The following is a 19,198-nucleotide window of genomic DNA, read 5'->3' as shown; positions in this document are numbered from 1 at the left end:
ATTAATCCTTTTTTACTGAAATTTTCAAATTTTTGTATGCAGTAAAAAAATTGTGGTAAAGTGCGTATAACATAAGATTTACCATTATGTGTGCAGTTCGGTAGGTAGCATTAAGTCCCTTCACGATGTTGTGCCATTGGAACCTCATCCACAGAACTTTTTTCCTCTTGCACAACTGAAACTCTGTCCCCGTGAAACACCCAACTCCCCATCTCCCCCTCTCCCCAGTCCCAGGAACCACCATTCTCCTTTCTGTTCCTACGAATTTGACTACTCTAGGAACCCCATGGAAGCCGAATCATAGAATATTTGTCATTTTGTGTCTGGCTTCTTTTAGTTAGAATATCTTCAAGGTCCATCCATGTTGTGGCATATATCAGAGTTTCCTTCCTTTCTAAGGCTGAATAATACTCCATTGTATGGATAGATGACACTTTGTGTCTCCATTTGTCCCCTGATAGACACTTCAGTTGTTTCTACCTTTGGACTATTGTGAATAATGCTGCTGTGAACATGGGTATACGGTTATCTGTTCAAATCTCTCCTTTTAAGTACTTTTGAGTATATATCTAGTCTGCATTCATCTTTAATCACTTAAAACTGTTGGGGTGTATGCTGAGAGATGAGCAAGCTGGTTGGCGGAGCCGCACCCTGGCTACAGTGGGTAAGGTTTCTCTGAATGATGGCAGCAGGCCGACCTCACTGATGCCTGCCGGGGTTACCAAGCCATCATTCCTCACTGTGTGAGGGGGGCTTTGGGTATCAGTTCCAAAATGGAGCTCAGCCCCTTCTCCTTGCGCAAGTCCAGCCTGCAGATTACAGCTCCTTTGCAGAGTCTCTTGAATTTGGCCTGGGATTGGGAATTGAACTAGAACCCAGGTGCCCCCTTTGGCTCTGCCCATTATCTCTTTTGGCCTTAGGTAGAGCCCATTGTGGTTGAGCCTGCTGTCAGCCTAGCCCCCTTCTGCCCCAGTGCACTTGGTGTCCCCTAACCTCTCCCAGGCAGTCTCTCCTCTATACACGAGAACTTGTAGCTGAGAGGGTTGTCACTAGCCAGTGCCCTGGGATCGCCTACAATGTTACGATGATGGGTAAGAGCCCTCACCGCTCTCAGGACTTGCCTCCCACGTGCATCTGAAGTTCCTGCTGGTGTCCCGCCCATTTGCCTACCTAGTGGGGCAGATGTTGCTTTCCTCTCAAGTGTCTGCTGAAATACAATCCGATGTGGTGGAAAGCCCATCCTTGAGGGCTTTCCTTGGGGATCCGAGTTTCCTGGCTGTTACTCCATATCCCACCAAGATCGCTGGCAGGCACTGCTGATAATCATGAAAGGATGTTTGACTCCGGATTCTGGACCGTGGTCCTAGGCCTCTGATGGGGACGATTCCACGCTGGAGAAAACAGACATGGCTTCGGTTGGCTCTGGGTGCGGTGTCTGGGAGGCCACCTGCAGGAGCATGCAGAGGGCAATGTGGCACACCCCGGGCAGAAGGGAGCCCTGCTGGCAGCAGGGAACAAAGGCTCCATGTCTAGTGTCTTTGGCACCTGCTAGGAAGCCAGAGTTAGGACGTAGACAAAGAGAGGAGCAAAGGCCAGGGGTTAACGCTTTTGCTTTTTCCTGTCTGTAAAAGTCAGGAAGTGTGATTTATGCGGGTGAGATGGTTTAGAGCAGGACTGGGGCTGACATTTACAAAACCCTTGCCCTAATTTATTGTCGTTTCGGGTGTGCTTTGGAAAGAACCTTTGCAGGTGATTTATATTCAAAATTCATTATTTACTTAACAGGTTTTATGAATTCATCTCCTCCACGCTATTGAAAAAGGTATCCTTGTATTTGTGTTAAGTGCAGCATGAGTTATTGTATGAATAAATCATATTAAATTTGCCATTATCATTGTGTGTGCAATTCTTGCCGCTGTTTTGGGACTGCTTGATGCGGCCTTAAAATAAGGCCCTCCATCCCATCGTACAGTTTTGCCCCCTCACAGTACCCAGCCTGCCCCCACCCGTGTGAGGCCAGGGCAAGTGTGCTGTGGGATTTGAGAAGCGGCTGAATTATGGGAGGTAGGCGGTAAGTTGCACTTGGGCATAGAAGCGCCTTGCTGGGCAGTGCTATTTCTCTCAGCTTACCCTGCAGTTAGAGACTCCCCAGAAAGAAGGAGGAAGTGGGGTGGCCGATCTAGTGGGCCTCTTTCGGGAAACCAGATGTGCAATAGCAGCCACTGAAAGGAGGGCTGGCTTGTCATCTTGAAGGAAATGGGTGGGTTTGTGGGGTGCCAGCTGGAGAAGCCCCCACTTAGTGCCTTAAGTACCTTAACAAATCCTGGCTTGTCTCTTCCGCCTTTCCTTGTTGATGGCTTTGAGTGAAGATTTGGATGGCACGCTTCTCATATTTGGGGAAGAAAATGAGGACACTGGAAGACATCGTAAGTTTCCAAATGGATCAGGACAGGCTGGGAGCATTGGGTGAATCTAAGCAGGTGAAGTATGTCCAGTGTGTTTATTGGCTGGCTTATTTATTGCGACTGGGCAATATACAAAGCTTACTGGCACAGAGTTTTAAAAAGCACACACATGTGTGCAGCGATGAGTCATTTTCTATCCTGTCCCATTCCCCACCCATCTCTATGTCCTCAGGGGCAAGCATGGGTACCGATTTCTGGTGACTTGGTGAAGTTTGAGAAGGATAAATATGGGCCTAACAATTGAGCCCCGGGACCCAGGTGTCAAGGAGGGGTGACCCAAGGGAGCAGTGTCCCCTGTGCAAACCTTCAACATTTTGGTCCACAGCTCAGCGTGGGACTTAGTGGGGCTTCGCTGCCCAGAGTGAAAGGGATGTCTGGCTGCGTAGGCGGGCATCTGCCTGCACTCTGCTCTGCCCGCGCTCTGCCGGCACCTAGAGAATTGTGTTTAGGTGCGGACGCGGAGCTGTCATGGGCGTGTGCACGAATGGGAGACCCCACCTGTCGTGTGAGGAACACTGGAAGGAGGAATGTTCAAGCTGGAGGAGAAAAGACTTAGGAGTGGGTGGGGGGCGACGAGGAATGAGGGGCAGAGCATGGCATGATCTTGAAATCTGTGCGGAACCATCCTAGGCAAGGGCGATCGGACGTGCTCTCTCATGGCTCCGAGGTGTCACCCCAAGCATCACCTAGGCCAGTGGTTCTCACTGGGGGTGGGGAGCAATGCTGCCGTTGGGGCACATTTGGCAATGTCATAAGTCATTTTGGGTGGTCGTAACTGAGAGGGGGGCCGCTACCGGAGTCGAGGAGAGAGGCCAGAAAAGATAGCAGGCACGCCCAGGTCAGCCCCCACGACAGCCTTGTTGGGATGAGCGCTGGGTGTCCTATGTGAGCGATGAGTCACTGGGTTCTACTCCTGAAACCAAGGCTACACTGTATGTTAGCTAACTTGAATTTAGAAAAAACATACATTTAAACTAAAAACAAGTTCAGTGTGCTTCTAAATTTCACATGCAACTTTTACCAGATTAAACTCATTTTGTACTAAAAAAAAGAGAGAGAAAAAAAGAAACTCTGATCCTGACACAGGGAATCGTTTGCCAGAGCACAACTAACTACTAAAACCCCTTCTGTCTCTGAGACGTTTTTGATTTGGAGACAACATACTCAGCTATTAAAATAACTTGCTGGCTATACAAGGTAAGTGGCCCTTTGCATGTAGACTTGAAAATCTTTCAAGAGGGCAAGCAGCTCTCAAGTAAAGATGAAGAATTTAAAACAACAACAAAACCCTTGTCTAGTAACGGTTGGATTTCTCCCTGCACCCCATCGAGAGACCTCTCCTGTGTCAGTTTGCTCCCTCTCCAGAAGAGGAGTTATATATACTAGGTAATTTCCTTTAAAAAATTATATTGGATTCCTCCCTGATTGGGAAAGTGTTTTACGTGTTCATCACAGAAAAGTTAGAAAAATGTGCAAAAGCAAAGGCAATAATCTACCGCCACCATTACTTGGCATAGCCTGCCTGTGCATAACATATTAAAACAATTGGGCCCTATCCTACATCCCATGTGTTTTTCTATTTTACAACCTGTTTTTCATGCCGCATAATTTCTAAGGGCTTTCCCAACTCCAACGTGCTGTGACACCCAAATCTGAAGCATTTCCTGGCGAGCACATGAAACTGTCTCCTGGGGGACAAACCCAGAGAGCAACCGCCTTTCCTTCCTCTTCCAGGACAGCTAATAAATGCTACTGTTTCTACAAAGGTTAATACCGAGACTGCTGCTTTGCCCAGCCTTGTGCTTCACAACTCCGTGGGGCAGACACATCCACCCACAGACCGTGCGGATTTTACCTCTGTGAGTGTGTCCTCAACCCGTCCAAGTACCATGTGCTATCACTTGGACACGCGACCGCTTCCTAAGTGGTCTCCGCTCGCATGGCGCTACACTCCGGTTCACGTGGTTCTGAAGATGATCTTTGAAAACCGCAAATCTGATGTCATTACTACCCCCACCCTCAAATATTTCATTGGCTTCCCATTGGAATGAGGGCAAGCAGAAAACACTTGAACCTGGCCTTTGTGTATACGGTCCCTCCATGTTTTGGGCCCTGCTGACCCGCCGCGACTCCTTGTCCTAATGCCTACCCTGTCTTCCCAGAGGCATCCTTCTCTGATGCCTTTGACCGCGCCCGGTTACATGGCACCCGTACCTGTTCTTAGCCTCAGCTGGGCTGTACTTTCACATTCATTTCTCTGATTATTTCCTCTGTTATCTGTTTCCCCCGGTAAGCTCCACGGGGGGCGTGGGGTGTCTGTTTTTGTGCCATGGTCTCCTCTTGCCTAGAACATAGTAACAGCCGTGACAAACGTTTGTGAAATGAATGGGTACAATCTTTACAACGGCAGCAGTGTTGTCTATAACTTACCTAAGCCTCCACTGCTGACTCGTTAGGTGTTTCAAGTTTCGTTTCCCCGCAGAGCACACTGCTGTGCAGTCATCTTTGTGCACTTGCGTTAAGTATTAACGTACCTCTACAGAAATGGAAATTGTGAGGGGTGCCTGGCCGGCTCAGTCAGTTGGGCGTCTGACTTCGGCTCAGGTCATGATCTGACAGCTGGTGAGTTTGAGCCCCACATCAGGCTCTGTGCTGACAGCTCGGAGCCCGCAGCCTGCTTCAGATTCCGTGTCTCCCTCTCTCTCTCTGCCCCTCCCCTGCTCACACTCTGTCTCTCTCTCTCTCAAAAAACAAGTAAACATTTAAAAAAAACTTTAAAAAAAGGAAATTGTGGGATTGGAATTTCCAGGCCAAAGGCATGTGTAGAGGATGCTTGTCATGATTTTGGCCACCAGCATCATAAATGTCTTCCTTTGCCTGGGACATTGCTCACGCCGTTGCTCTGGGGTGGGGGGCAGAGTCCACTAGGCACTGTAGAGGCACAAAATGCTGGATGCCCACTTTCCTGTGGCTCGCTTGTGGCTAAAGGTGGGCGTGTGACCCAGCTAAGCAGACACCTCCACCGCAGGAACCATGGTGACTCCGTCTTTGTGGCAGGAAGCAACAGTGGCATGGTGCAGGGCCCAGGCCCTACAGTTATGGGCGGGTTGTGACTGCCAGTGTCCGGTCACCTTTGTCCCTATCTGGGTCTGAGACTGCAGCCTTCAGCCTCCCCTCAGGTTCCCTGGAACTCAATAGCCTTAAAAAAGGAAACCCAAACATTTTCTGCTTAAGGTAGCTAGAGTCAGGCAGGTAGGGCTCTTGACTAATGTAGTGTGTGCATTGGACAGTCTGAGAGCTGGCGCCAACCTGGCCTCCAAAGAGGTTGTACAAATTTACACTGTCATCGGCAGGGCACCCGGCACCTGGGTTTATACCTCTCCTCTAATTCTGTCACTTTGCAAGAAGGGGGCATTCCTTATTCATTTCTCTATGCTAAGGCTCTTAAGCCAGTGTGTGGCACATTTTAGGTACTCCTGTTTGCTGAATGAATGAGTGAGAGAATGAATGAATGAATGAATGAATGAAAAGAATTCTTTTGAAGAGTTTGACCAAAGGCGTCATCGCTAGAATCAGAGACTCACAGTTGGGAGGACGACCACGAAGCTCTTTATTCCAGGAGGGGTGCTGAAACTCAGAAGGAGGGAAGCCTCTCAGCCAAGAATTTGCAGCCAGCCAAGTGGAGCAGACCTCAGACCCAAGTCTATCGCGTCTATTCTGCGGCTGCCTCCCCGTCCAGTTCCCCAAGGCCTTGCTGCCAGGGCTGCTGCCTGGGCAACATTCCTCTCCCTGGGGGTCCCCACCGAGGAGGGAGATTTCAGCTGAAACGATGTGCAAATGAGCCAACCCAAAAGCTGTGAAGCAGCCAGAAGACCAACTTGTGATAGGGGGAAAGGCTGGTGCCCACCCGTTTGGAAAATTGCCTTTGTATGTAACTGGGAAGCAAGAAGGTATGTGTGTCTGTGTGTGTGCAAGGATCAAGCGCCGGCCTCTCTGTGGCCATAGTTTTCATTTCCCTTTATTCTTTGTATTGCTTTCAAATCAAAGGGAGGCTGTGGCAGAGAACTGCTTGCTCTGAGCTACATATATGAAAATGAACAAGGTTATGGGAGTTGTGTGTGTTTTCCATAACGGATTGGTAGTGCTTCCCTTTCTCAGAAATGAAGTAAGACTGTTGCTAGTTGGAGGCAAGAAGCAACGGGTGCGAGTGGAGGTCTTAATTCTGGTGCTTTTACCTTCCCCACACCCCCCAGCTATCCATTTAAGCATAACCAACTGGTAGAATGAGAATGCTGAGCCCAACCGCTTCTCATCTATTTAAAGGATTTTTTTGGACGTTTCTATCACCGCAGCTTGATAGTTAAGAATATTCACAAAGCCGAGTCCGGTTTGAAGCGAACATCTGTAAAATTGGGTCAGCAATGTTACACTGGCATGAAAGATGAAATATAACCCTGGCTGGTCAGAACTTCACAGCAGCAGGGAAGAGCTTTGTTTCGACGTGGCGCACTTGGATTTGTGTCTTTGGGCTGCGATCCTTCCACGCAGCCCAGGCCCCCCTGGGCGGTCAAGGGACGCCTCAGTCTTCCACAGCCCAAGGGACCCCGGCTGGTCCCTCGCCGGATGGTGGAGTCAGCGTGCAGTTCTCCGGGAGACCACTGGAGGCCGCTGTGGCACCAAGAACGCGCGGAGGGCGCCCAGCTGGCGGAGGGGGCGTCTCCTAGGAGTAATGACTGTCACACTCACGCGCCGCCGACTGTTCTCGAATTCTAGTCCAGGATTTAAAAGACACTGTTATGAATTAACGAGAATAAAAGACTCGGCAGATGAAGCGCGGGTCTCGGATCCCCTGGGGTTGTTTTCTAACTGCTTTCTAACTCATTTTCCCCCCTCTGGGATTGGGTCTCATTTGCATCCCACAAGAGGTAGGCTTTCTATATGGTGAAAACGTCCTCCAAAAATGACACAAGAGGAAGAAATGTCGCGGCGGCAGCCTGTAGTATTTATCCCCAAATACTTTTGCAAAGCAGGATATTACACTCTTTTTCTCCATCCGCCGATCCTGGAGGCAGGTGCCAACCACCAAGGGGCTGCAGGAATAAGGCTGCCTGATCAAATCCAGGACGCTCAGTTAAATATGAATTTCAGATGAACAATGAATAACTGCTCACTATAAGTATATCCTAGATATCGTGTGGGTCATACTTAAACAAAGATTTGGTGTTTATCGGAAATCCCAATTTAACTGGGCGTCCTGGGTTTTGATTTGCAAACCCTGGCGACCCTTCACAGGAAGGGTGACTCCGGGTGGGTAGCAATGAGCTGCCCTGAGGGAACGGGGAGACTCAGGGTGGTCAGGGCTGAAGCTGGGCACAGAGTCCTAATCCAAGGTGGGCGGTAATAAATGCCACATGTTCAGACAGAGAACAAATAGTCTCTTTGACCTGCTTAGTGGTTAGAGGCCTCAGAGGAAGGAATTTGCTCACTTAGAAGCAGCAACTGGAGGTAATGTTCTACTTTTCTCTTTTTGGTTACCGCCCATGTCCTAACACATACACGGGCACACCAGCTTTGGGCGACCTTATTCCAGGCCCTGCTGAGTACACCCAGTGGTCACCATGTCCTGGCTCTGGGAGGCCCTGTGCACACAGGCTGCACTGACACAGGCCCCGCCCCTGGTGTGGTCTCCCCAGGCCCCACAGCGGGCCTGGGGCTGCAGGTAAGACCAGCAGTAAAGTTAACTCTGGGTGGCCAGAGAAGGGGAAACCAGCAAAGGCATAGGTGGCACATCAGGCCTTTTGCATGTGGGGCTCCTGAGGTCCCAATGCATTATTGCTGACCTCCTCTGACTCCTCACGAGGCTGTCGCACCTGGTTAGAGGTCTCCAAACTCGGTGGAGACATGCAGTCCCCCAATTGGTATTTTCTGGTTTGGTCAATAAACCAGATTTCCTGAGGAGCGCCCCCCCCCCCATCTCTGTCCTCTGGTCCCCTCTTTTGAGTCTGCCTGGAGCTTCAAGTGGCTCAGGGGAAACCTGAGCCTGGGTTGATCCCATTCTGCCACGTGACGGCTGAATGACCTTGTGCAAGCCACTTACCCTCTCTGGGCCGATTCCCTCAGGAGAACACGGACAGGCAGAGCTCCTCTTGCCTGGGGGCTGGGGGCTCTCAGTAAGCTGCTGCTGGGGCCATATCACACCCAGGCTGCATCTGGCATCTGCTCTCTAAGTGTGTCTTCTCTTCTCCCAAACTCCACAAGGTGGAGAAGGTGGCACCCTCTTGAAAGTGATTAATCTGCACATCCCAGGCCACTATTGCCAGAGTGGAAACATTTAAGAGGGATGTGGGTCTCTAGTCAGGGGACACTGCTGAAAAACAACCAAAACAGCTGGTTAACAGAATTATTACTTTGCAAGTGTCAGGGTCGAGACAATTATTTGGAACATTTTTTCATTGTTTGCCTAAGCTGTGAGGACCTGGTGGTTGGGGATTGTGTTTCCATCTCTGCCCTCCCAGTACTGAAATTCAAGCCCTGACCCTGACCCTGACAGTGACCTGGGGCAAATCTCCTTCCTGGATCTGGGTCTCCCCTTGGGAAAGGTCAGCTCTTCTCCGCACAGGAGCAGTATTCCTTGTGAGTCGCAATACGCATCTCACAGAATTTTTTTCCCTTCTTTTTTTATGAACTAGACTTGGATGAGGGACGCCTGGGTGGCTCAGTTGGTCATGTGTCTGACTTGATCTCGGCTCAGGTCATGATCTCACAGTTCGTGCGATCGAACCCCACCTCTGGCTCTGTGCTGACAGCACAGAACCTGCTTGAGATTCCCTCTCTCCCTCTCTTGGTCACCCCCCCACTCATGTTCTCCCTCTCTCAAAATAAGTAAACATAAAAAAACAAACCAGACTTGGATGAGTTTCATCTCAAAGCAAACTCTCACACATGCGAGTGTGCCAAGACCGGCATGCTACCGGGCCAGTGTGTAGCTTGAGGGCCACTTCCAGAGTAGGGGAGCAGGCCTGGGGGACACTTGTGGCAGAGGGCATGGAGACACAGGGTTACTCTGGAGGTCATCACCTCCAGAAGCCAGATGCAATCTGGACGGCAGGCCCTGGCCTGGCCGTCATTCTGCACAGCCTAGGGGAGCAGGATTTCCTCACAAGGCCCTGGGCCATTGAAAACATCATCTGCCTCATTTGCCCCATTTCCCTGACCACCAAGTTTTAGACTTGCCGCATCATTCTCATGTTACCTGCCTTCACTTTTTCACAGCACCCCCCTTTTCCTGAAGTCGAGTTACGTTCTCGTTAATGCATCATTGTGCGTTTCCCCCTAGCATTTGGGATCCAGAGAGCTATCCAGAGAACCTGTGCTATCTTATTTACCACTGCTTTCTCAGCACAGGGCCTCACGGATGTTTGAAAGGTATTTGTTGTCTTGCTTTGTGATCACTGTTTGAGAGCTTGCGAGAGAAACCCTCACAGGTGAGAAGGGTGTGAATTCTGACTCCACCCCTGACTGGCTGTGTGGCCTTAGGTAAGTAAGTGCATTAACCTCTCTGAGCCTTACTAGGTCTCCTCATGTGGAAAAGGGGTTGCTCCATCCTGCCTATATCACTGGGTCGTTTTTAGGATTTGATCGGACCAGTTGAACCACTGCGATATCACCCTGCATGTGGCTAGCCCTTGTCCTTGAGTGCATCACCTTGGAGGTTGGTGGTGATGCTAACACTGACACCCTGGTCTCCTAACCCCTTGTGCAGATCAGATGGCTTTTGCTTCGCTGTCCGTGACCTCATCAAGGTGACCCTGGCAAAGCACGAACTGTTTTCTCCCTGGGAGTTGGGATCCCCGGCTTTGTTCTTTCCCTCCTTGCCTGTCCAGCCCACAGTGCTGATCTGACAGGACGGCTGCTCCCAGGCAGGGGTGAGGGCGCAGAGGCCGGGCCTGGGTTGCTACATTGCCTCTGTGGAAGGCTCCGACTGTTGCCATCGCTGTCACCATCACCGTGTCCCACTCGCTTGCAGCCTCGAGCCTTTCTGTTCCTTTCCCCTCTCTTGCAGGCTGTGGCCGCGAGCTGCTGCCTTGCCACCAGGAGGGCCCGCCTTTCCAGGGCCGCAAGCGGAGCTCGTGGGGGGCTCCATCGTCTTCCAGGGGCCACCCAGACCGCGTGGTCTCCGGAGCCGGTCGGAAGGGTCTCGGCAGGGCCAGGGCTCCACGCCAGTGGCTCCTGCCCCGTGAGGGTTTGCCAGCCCCGCCGTGTCTATCTTGCAAATCCGTGGCCTTCGGATCCTGACGGGATGTTGCAGCATCTGTGAGCACTTTGGCACATCTGCGAGCGAGCTCTGTTCTTTTCTTGGCCAACTCCTCTAAAGGGCCCTGGCACGAGAGACTGAAATAACTCACTGTGCCTGGAGGTGTCCACTCACTCATGTGTCCCCCTTCTCGGCCCATCAGCACGGTGTCCCGCCCAGCCCTGGCCTGTGTCAGACTCAGCTGTGGTGGGCCGGCAGGTTTGGGCTCCAGGGCTTACCCTTCCTTTCCAGTTCCAGTGTCCTGGGTGTGGGGTTTTGTGGGGAGGGGCAGTCTCCGCAGCCCCAGCGGGGAATGGAGCAGGCTTGAATTGGCACCTACTTGGGGGGGCGGGGTGGCAGGGTTGGGAGAGTGCTGGAGGGTACAGTTGGTTCCAGCTTCAAGGGGCCGGTGACACACCACAGGTGGGAAAAAGAGGCAGACACCGTCAGCTGCTACCGAAGTCAGAAAGCATGGTGATATGGTCGCCCGGTCTCTTTCCGTGCCAAGCCGTATTGACTGCGGAAGGCTGCCTAGGGTGCGTCCAGGGAAAGTTCTAAGGAAAAAAAAGATCAATTCATGATGTCTGCCATGGACACAGGGAGTTCGAGGCAAGTTTTTACCCAGTCTTCACGGGTGGAATTGGTGCCACTGAGGAGACAGGGCTTCTGATGTGAGCTCTACATCAAAGTAGTTTTGTGACTTCAGCAAGTCGCTTGGCTACACATTTGTGTGTGTGTATATATTTTTGTATATATATTTGTCCATATATTTGTATGAATATATATTCATATATAGAGACAGAAAGAGAGAAGGAGGGAAAGGCAGACAAAGAAAGGGAGGTAAGACAGATTGGTGATGTGTTTTAAGGAATCAGGGGCCATCAAGTCCGAAATCTGCAGGGTGGGCCAGCAGGCTAGAGACCCGAGAAGTGCTGATATTGTGGCTCAAGTCTGAAGGCTGTCAAGAGCAGAATTCCTTCTTCTTTGGGAGACCTCAGTCTTTTTCTCTTAGGGCCTTCAACTGATTGGATGAGGCCTTCCCATATGTGGAGAGTCGTCTGCTTTATAACCTGCTTTACTCAAAGTCTACTGATTATTAATCACATTTAGGGGCGCCTGGGTGGCTCAGTCGGTTAAGCATCCGACTTCGGCCCAGGTCATGATCCCGCACTTTGGAGATTCGAGCCCTGCGTCAGGTTCTGTGCTGACAGCTTGGAGCCTGGAGCCTGTTTCGAATTCTGTGTCTCCCTCTCTCTCTGCCCCTCCCCTGCTTGCACTCTGTTGTCCTGTCTCCCAAAAATAAATTAACATTAAAAAAATTTTTTAAATGCCTTCATAGAACGTGCAGATGAGTGTTTGACCAAGTCACCGGGCACCACGGCCTAGCCAGGTTGACGCACAAAATTCACTATCACGGAGGTGATCTCAGAAAACACCTGTGGAGGAACGAAGACATGATACAGGGAAGGAAAGTACCCAATAAAGGGTATGTTACCAAGTCAGCCACCAGTGAGGGCAGCAGGAGCTGAATCCTGGAGACCTCTAGGTACCAGAGTAGGACATGTGCCTCTGAGTTATCCTGCCCGAGGGGCGAAGGAGCTGGGTCATTCACACATCACACACTAACTCCCATCTGCCATTTTGTCAGAGTTGTAGCTAATTCCTCAGCCTTCAGGGCTACCATGAGGGCAGGTGGGGCAGACACTAGTGGCCAGACACAACACTCAGGCAAAGAGACTCAGGTACTGGCAGTTGGAAGTTGGGCCAGTATGCGTGGAAATGGTAAGAGCTAAGGGATATGCGTGGGGCCAGAAAATGTCTACAAAACCAATCCCCCCCTCATTGAGAGTTTGTAACAGTAAGATGAGAAAATAGAAAGTACTGGAACTTTTGTCTTTATAAATGAGGTGTAATTAATCATTTCATTAAAAGTTAGAACTTTGAATTAACCTAAATACCCTATTTCTTGGATATTCTATTTGATCAAGATTGTACTGACAGGTGTCATATCAGGCTAGTTCTTGTTCATTCTTCCGGTCTCAGTGAGAATGTTATATTTTCCAGGAGGCCTTCTCTGTCCCCTCTGGCTCTCTGACCCCTCAGGTCTCATGATATACACTCCCAAAGCACCCTATCTTTTTCCTTTGGAACATTTCACAGCTCTCTGCATGAAGGAACCATGTCTTTCTTGTTTACTATTTATACCCCCATACCTAGAAACAAGTACCTGAAGTAGGGGCTCAATAAACATTTGACCGAAAAGATTTTGAGGATGTGGCAGAAAATCTTCCCCAGAATACATTAACAATTGACGAATGCCATAAAATAAGTTCATATCAGTCAAACCAGGACCAGAAAGTATCTTTGGGAACCTGCTTTAATGAAGAGACAATAATGATTTTTATCAACATGGCAATTCTTATTAAGTAAATGGGCGCTCTTGACACACTTGAAGAAATCCTTACATAGATTGACCCCTGAGATTATGTTTATACTACTAATTTCCTTAGAAAACCCTTTCATCAAAGACAGTCTGTATCAGTCAATATGGGCTGGGTTATGCTGCATTAACAAACAACTCTGAACATTTTATTGAGTAACACAACTAAGTTTGATTTCTCATTCATAGTCCCTCGGAATGCAGGCTGGTGGAGGCTCCCTTGTCCACATCTGCTTTCCTCATCACCATGGGGGGAGGGGGAACATTGAGCATTATGCACTGGCTCTTCAAGCTTCCACCAAAAAGTGACATGGGTATATATCTGATAAGGGCTTAATAGCTAAAAGACATAAGCAATTCATACAACTACATAGCAAAGAAACAAATAACCCAATTAAAAATGGGCAAAGGACTTGAAAGACATTTTACCAAAGACATACAGATGGCCAACAGATGTATGAAAAGGAGCTCAACCCTGCTAATTATGAAGGAATACAAATCAAAACCGCAATAAGCTATCACCTCACACCTGTTAGAATGGCCATTATCGAAAAAAAAAAAAGATAACAAGTGCTAGCAAGGATGTGGAAAAAAAGGGGACACTTTTATACTGTTGGTGGGCATGTAAATTGGTAGAGCCGTTATGAAAGCAGTATGGAGATTCCTCAAAAAATTAAAGATAGAACCACCATAGGATTCAGCATTCCTGCTTCTGAGTGTATATATGAAGGAAGTGAAATCACCATTTCAGAGTGATATCTGCATTCCCATGTTCATTGCAGCATTATTCATAGTAGCCAAGATATGGAAACGACATAAATGTTTGTCAATGAATGAATGGATAAAGACAATGTGATACACACACACACACCCATACACATACATGGAATATTACTCAGCCCTACAAAAGAAGGAAATCCTGCCACTCATACCAGCATGGATGAACCTGTAGGACATTACACTGAGTGAAATAAGCCAGAAAGGCAGAAAGACAAATATTGCATTATATTGCTGAAATGTAGAATTTTTAAAGAGCCAAACTTATAGTACCAGAGGGTAAAGGGGAGATTAAAAAAGAAAAAAGAGGGGTGCCTGGCTGACTCAGTCAGTTGAGCGTCCAACTCTTGATTTTGGCTCAGGTCATGACCCTAGGGTTATGGGATGGAGCCCCATGTTAGGCTCCGTGCTGAGCATGGAGCCTGCTTAGGATTCTGTCTCTCTCCTCTGCCCCTCTCCCCTGCTTATGCTCTCTCTCTCTAAAAAAAAAAAAAAAAAAAAAAAGAAAGAAAGAAAGAAAGAAAGAAAGAAAGAAAAAGAAAGTAGAATGGTCTTTTCCAGGAGCTGAGGGGAGTGGGAGATGGGGAATTAGTGTTTAATGAGTACAGCACTTCAGTTTTACAAGATGAAAGAGTTCTGGAGATATGTGGTGGTGAAGATTGCACAATATGAATGTGCTTAATATCACCAAACTGTGTACTTAAAAATGGTCAAGATAACAACTCAACACCAAAAAACCTACAAATAATTCAATTAACAAATAGGCAGAAGACATGGATAGACACTTTTCCAAAGAAGACATCCAGATGGCCAACAGACACATGAAAAGATGTTCAACATCACTCATAATCAGGGAAATGCAAATCAAAACCACCATGAGATATCACCTCACACCTGTGAGAATGGCTAAAATCAAACACACAAAAAACAAGTGTTGGCAAGGATGTGGAGAAAGGTGAACCCTTTTGCACTGTTGGTGGGACACAAACTGGTGCAGCCACTGTGGAAAACATATGGAGGTTCCTCAAAAAGTTAAAAATAGAACCAACTAGCAATCTAATAATTGCACGACTGGGTATTTACCGGCCAAAATACAAAAATACTAATTCAAAGGGATACACGCACCCCTATGTTTATAGCAGCTTTGTTTACAATAGCCAAATTGTGGAAGCAGCCCAAGTGTCCATCAATTGATGAATGGATAAAGAAGTTGTGGTTTATATACACAATGAAATATTATTCAGCCATAAAAAGAACAAAATATTGCCATTTAACAACATGGATGGAGCTAGAGTGTAATGCTAGGTGAGATAAGTCAGTCAGAGAAAGACAAATACCATATGATTTCACTCGTATGTGGAATTTAAGAAATAAAACGAATGAGCAAAGAAAAAAGAGCGAGACAAAGCAAGAAGCAGACTCTTTACTCTAGAGAATAAACTGATGGTTACCAGAGGGGAGGTGGGTAGGGGGATGGGTGAAACAGGTGATGGGGATCAAGGAGTGCACTTATCATGATGAGCACCTGGTGATGTATGGCAGTGTTGAATCACTATATTGTACACGTGAAACTAATATAATACTGTATGTTAACTATAGTGGAATTAAAATAAAAACAGAGAAAATTTAAAATGGGCAAAATAGTTTTATGTATTTTAGCCCTATAAAATTGGAAAAACAAACAAATAAATAAAAAGTACTAAGGGAAATGTTTACTTTAAAATTGAAAAAAATGGGTACCCTGGGTGGCTCAATCAGTTGAGCGACCAACTCTTGATTTTGGCTCAGGTCATGATCCTGGTGTCCTGGGATAGAGCCCTGCATTGGGCTCTATGCTGAGCATGAAGCCTGGTTAAGATTCTCTCTCTCTCTCTCTCTCTCTCTCTCTCTCTCCCTCCCTCTCTCTCTCTCTCTCTCCCTCTGCCCCTCTCCCCCACTCATTCTCTCTCTCTCTCTAAAACATAAAAAAAATTAAAATTAAAAAAATTAAAATTTTGGAAGACAAAAATAAATCCTCTTGTTTTTATAAGTTAAGGTCCAAAGAAGTTAGGGTGCAAAACTGAAATCCCTTCTCCTTGTAAGTGAAGACCACAGCTTAGAATTCTTAACCCCAAGGACAATGAAGCCCAAAATTTATTCTCTCAAATTTCTTATTCTGCTCAGTCTCAGCCACAGGAGTCTTCCATATCTGGGGGGGGGGGGAGGGAGGAGAAGGACTTTCTTCAGCAGCTGCTGCCTGGGCTGCCCCTCCCAGGAATGGGTACTGTTACCCGGAAGTGGAATTCATCTGTCTTGTGCCTTGCTTTTGAGAGTCCCATGACTGTGGCCGTGCAGGTCTTCTACTTTCCTACAGCTCAAACTCAGCCTACATCTTTAATCTGCTGGATGATGGTAGCGAGTTTGGTCTTTATTTCAAGTGCAAAGGATCCATTGTGATGTTTTAAGAAGGAGGGTGACATGATGATCAGCTGTGAATTTTATTTATTTATTTAAAAAATGTTTATTTTTGAGAGAGTGCAACTGGGGCAGGGGCAGATACAGGCGGACAGAGGATCCAAAGCAGGCTCTGTGCTCACAGCAGAGAGCTCGATATGATGCTCGAACTCTTGAACTGCAAGATCATGTTTTGAGCTGAAGTTGGACGCTCAACCAACTGAGCCACCCAGGTGCCTGGATGGCCAGCTATGAATTTTAAATAGATCCCATTGACTGCAGTAGAATGAAGCATAAATTGGAAGGCGAGCTGAAATACATGGAGGAGAGACCAGCTAGGAGACTTTCCAAGAGGCCAAGCTGGAATTAATGACAGGGTAGGGGCAGTGGTGAGAGAAGTGAGGGATGGCTCTAAGGATGTTGGGAGGTAAGATCAGCACTATTGATTTGATGTGGAGGATGAGAGAAAGTTCTTTGTTTCAAGCAATGCCTATGCAGTGCTTTTCCTTTTATTCATTCACTCATTCTTTCTTTTATTCATCCATTCATTGAAAAACATTTACTGAGCACTGAATGCATTGATGCTGTCTTCCAAGAACAGTGCAAGAGATCCCAAGAGACGTCTGCCCTCGGGGAAGTCAGTCCAGTGGTAGAACTTGGTCACAGGCTCAATCATGGGATAACGGTCACTATCTATGATGTGTTCACCCTTCTCAGCTGTGACAGACACTTTACATATTCAGTATATGTAAAGTGTGTATTTGGCCTTTGCATGTGTGATTACTATATGTGGATTATTCCACAGCATGGAGCCATTTGTAACTCTGATGGAGGCACTGGGAGCTTGGTGTGTGGGAAAGAGTCCAACCCTGCACGCAGCATCTGCAGCTCTACATGATTTGGGGCTTCTCTACCCATCACTGCCCACAGGAAAGCTCTAATTAAGGATCTACAAGTGCCCAAGAAATTTCCCAGTGATACTTCTTTTTGTGGGGGAACTATGTGTTAGAGTCCTCTCTGAACCTTAGGTCTCTGGTTGCAAGTATTCTGGGAGGCATAGATGTCCATCATCGTATCTCCAACTTTCCATTCTCCCCAAGAAAGAGACCCCAGCCCAGAAGATATGTGGAGTGTGACTGTGATTCACTGGGTGGGAGGAAGTGACTTCTTCCCCACTCTGTATCCCCAGAATACCCTGTAGATATTTCAGTGCTTGGAAAAAGAATGAGGAGGGATCATTCCCTCAAGCTCCTTGTGGATTTGAGACCACTGGTCTAGGTCTTCCAGCAACAATGGACTCCTTCTTTGGGGTCTGGACCCCAGTCAGCCCAGCTGCTAAGAGCTCTGATCATCCCATCTTTCTCCCAGCCTCTTTTCCCCTCTTCTCTCAATGTGCAGAAACTTCAATATTTAGAAAGTAAGTCTTTGTAATGAGGTTTGCTAACAGCCAGACTGAGGTGAAATCAACCCAGTGACCTCAAAGGGAAAGAATTTTTTTCTAAATGACTTTTCTTTTAGTTTTTCAAAGGAACTGGTACTGTACTTTTCATTTCACACATCACAAATTTACATCTTCCAAAGCTGGAAAATGTCAACACCTCAGGAAAATATGGGGTAAAATAATGTGGACATCTGCTCACCTGGGGCAGCAGTAGTCACAGAGAAAATTCCAGTCTCCTGGACAAGGCCACATTAGGTTTTTGCACCCATGACCTGACTTAGGCCCATCTTCAACCTTCATTAGCTTTGTATCACATAAAAGCCCAGCCAGCACGTTCCCCGAATTAGGCCGCTTGTAAAACCACAAACTTGTTTCCCCGGCAAGTCAACAATGAAGCCGTTGTGTTTCACGGGAGGGAGACAGGCTTGGAGGAGCTCAGCTTCCCACTGTGGTGTAACACCTTCACTGGGGCCTTCCTCTCTGGCACAGGCCCGCTGAGATGGGCGTCAGCGCTCTGCAGGTATTTCCTGAGGGCCCCTCAGTTCCTTCTCAACGTGTGCATTCATGGCCAGGTCATTTATCCTGCCTGCCACCTTGGGCTGATGAAAATGTTACTTTGACTTATGGCTTGAGCACTTCCTCAGAAAGTTGGGGACCCCAAGTGAGTTCCACTCCTAACTTTCTTCATGGAAAGGCTTTCATTGTTTATAGTCTGTGAATTTTGGATGGCAGCCAATGTTGAAGCCAAAAGGAAGGCTTTCTCTGTGGGATTTGCCTATATCCACCACCATGATAAATATGCGATGTTATTATCAGTATATTTGACTTTATATAAATGCTTTCTTTGTCTGAGAGGTATCTCTGTGGTTTGCAAGTTTGTACATTGTCCTCTGCTGTTCATTGGCAATCGTGTTTTCATTTAATTACTATGAGATTAACGTAACCTCTTTTTGAGCCCTAACACATCACGTGGTAAAGAAAAATCCAGACGTTTTTTGGATTGAGAAGAACTAGTCTTCCACCAGACCTCTCTTCTAATTCTTGGAAGATGAGCCAATTATATGAAGACTTAGCAGCACAGAAAAGACAACCTTATCTGTGGGATAAGGAATTGGTGGCAAATAATAGAGGAATTATTTTGCTTTGAGGACAGTTTTTTTGGATCCTAACTGAGAGCAGTGGTAAAACCTTCTCTGACAATATTTAGGGATAGAAGAAATAGCACTCCTGCTGTGGTTCAGGCTTTGCGTTGTTGTAATTAGGGAGATGCAATGATGTCCTCTAGGTACCCAGGTGTCATGTAGGGGGGATGGTGAGTGGCAGGCAGGGTTTCTCAAGAGCAACTCCTT

At 47.6% G+C, this 19,198-nt stretch overlaps 1 protein-coding gene across 1 annotated transcript in view; it reads left to right on the top strand.

Annotated features, from left to right (window-relative positions):
- The window catches only part of IDS (iduronate 2-sulfatase), a 79,802-nt gene that overhangs the window by 41,456 nt on the left and 19,148 nt on the right, over nucleotides 1-19,198 (top strand). The window lies entirely within an intron of this gene.

Source organism: Acinonyx jubatus, chromosome X (genome assembly GCF_027475565.1).
Source record: "Acinonyx jubatus isolate Ajub_Pintada_27869175 chromosome X, VMU_Ajub_asm_v1.0, whole genome shotgun sequence".
In the NCBI taxonomy this organism is placed as follows: Eukaryota; Metazoa; Chordata; class Mammalia; order Carnivora; family Felidae; genus Acinonyx; species Acinonyx jubatus.
This window is presented reverse-complemented; position numbering and strand designations above follow the sequence as displayed.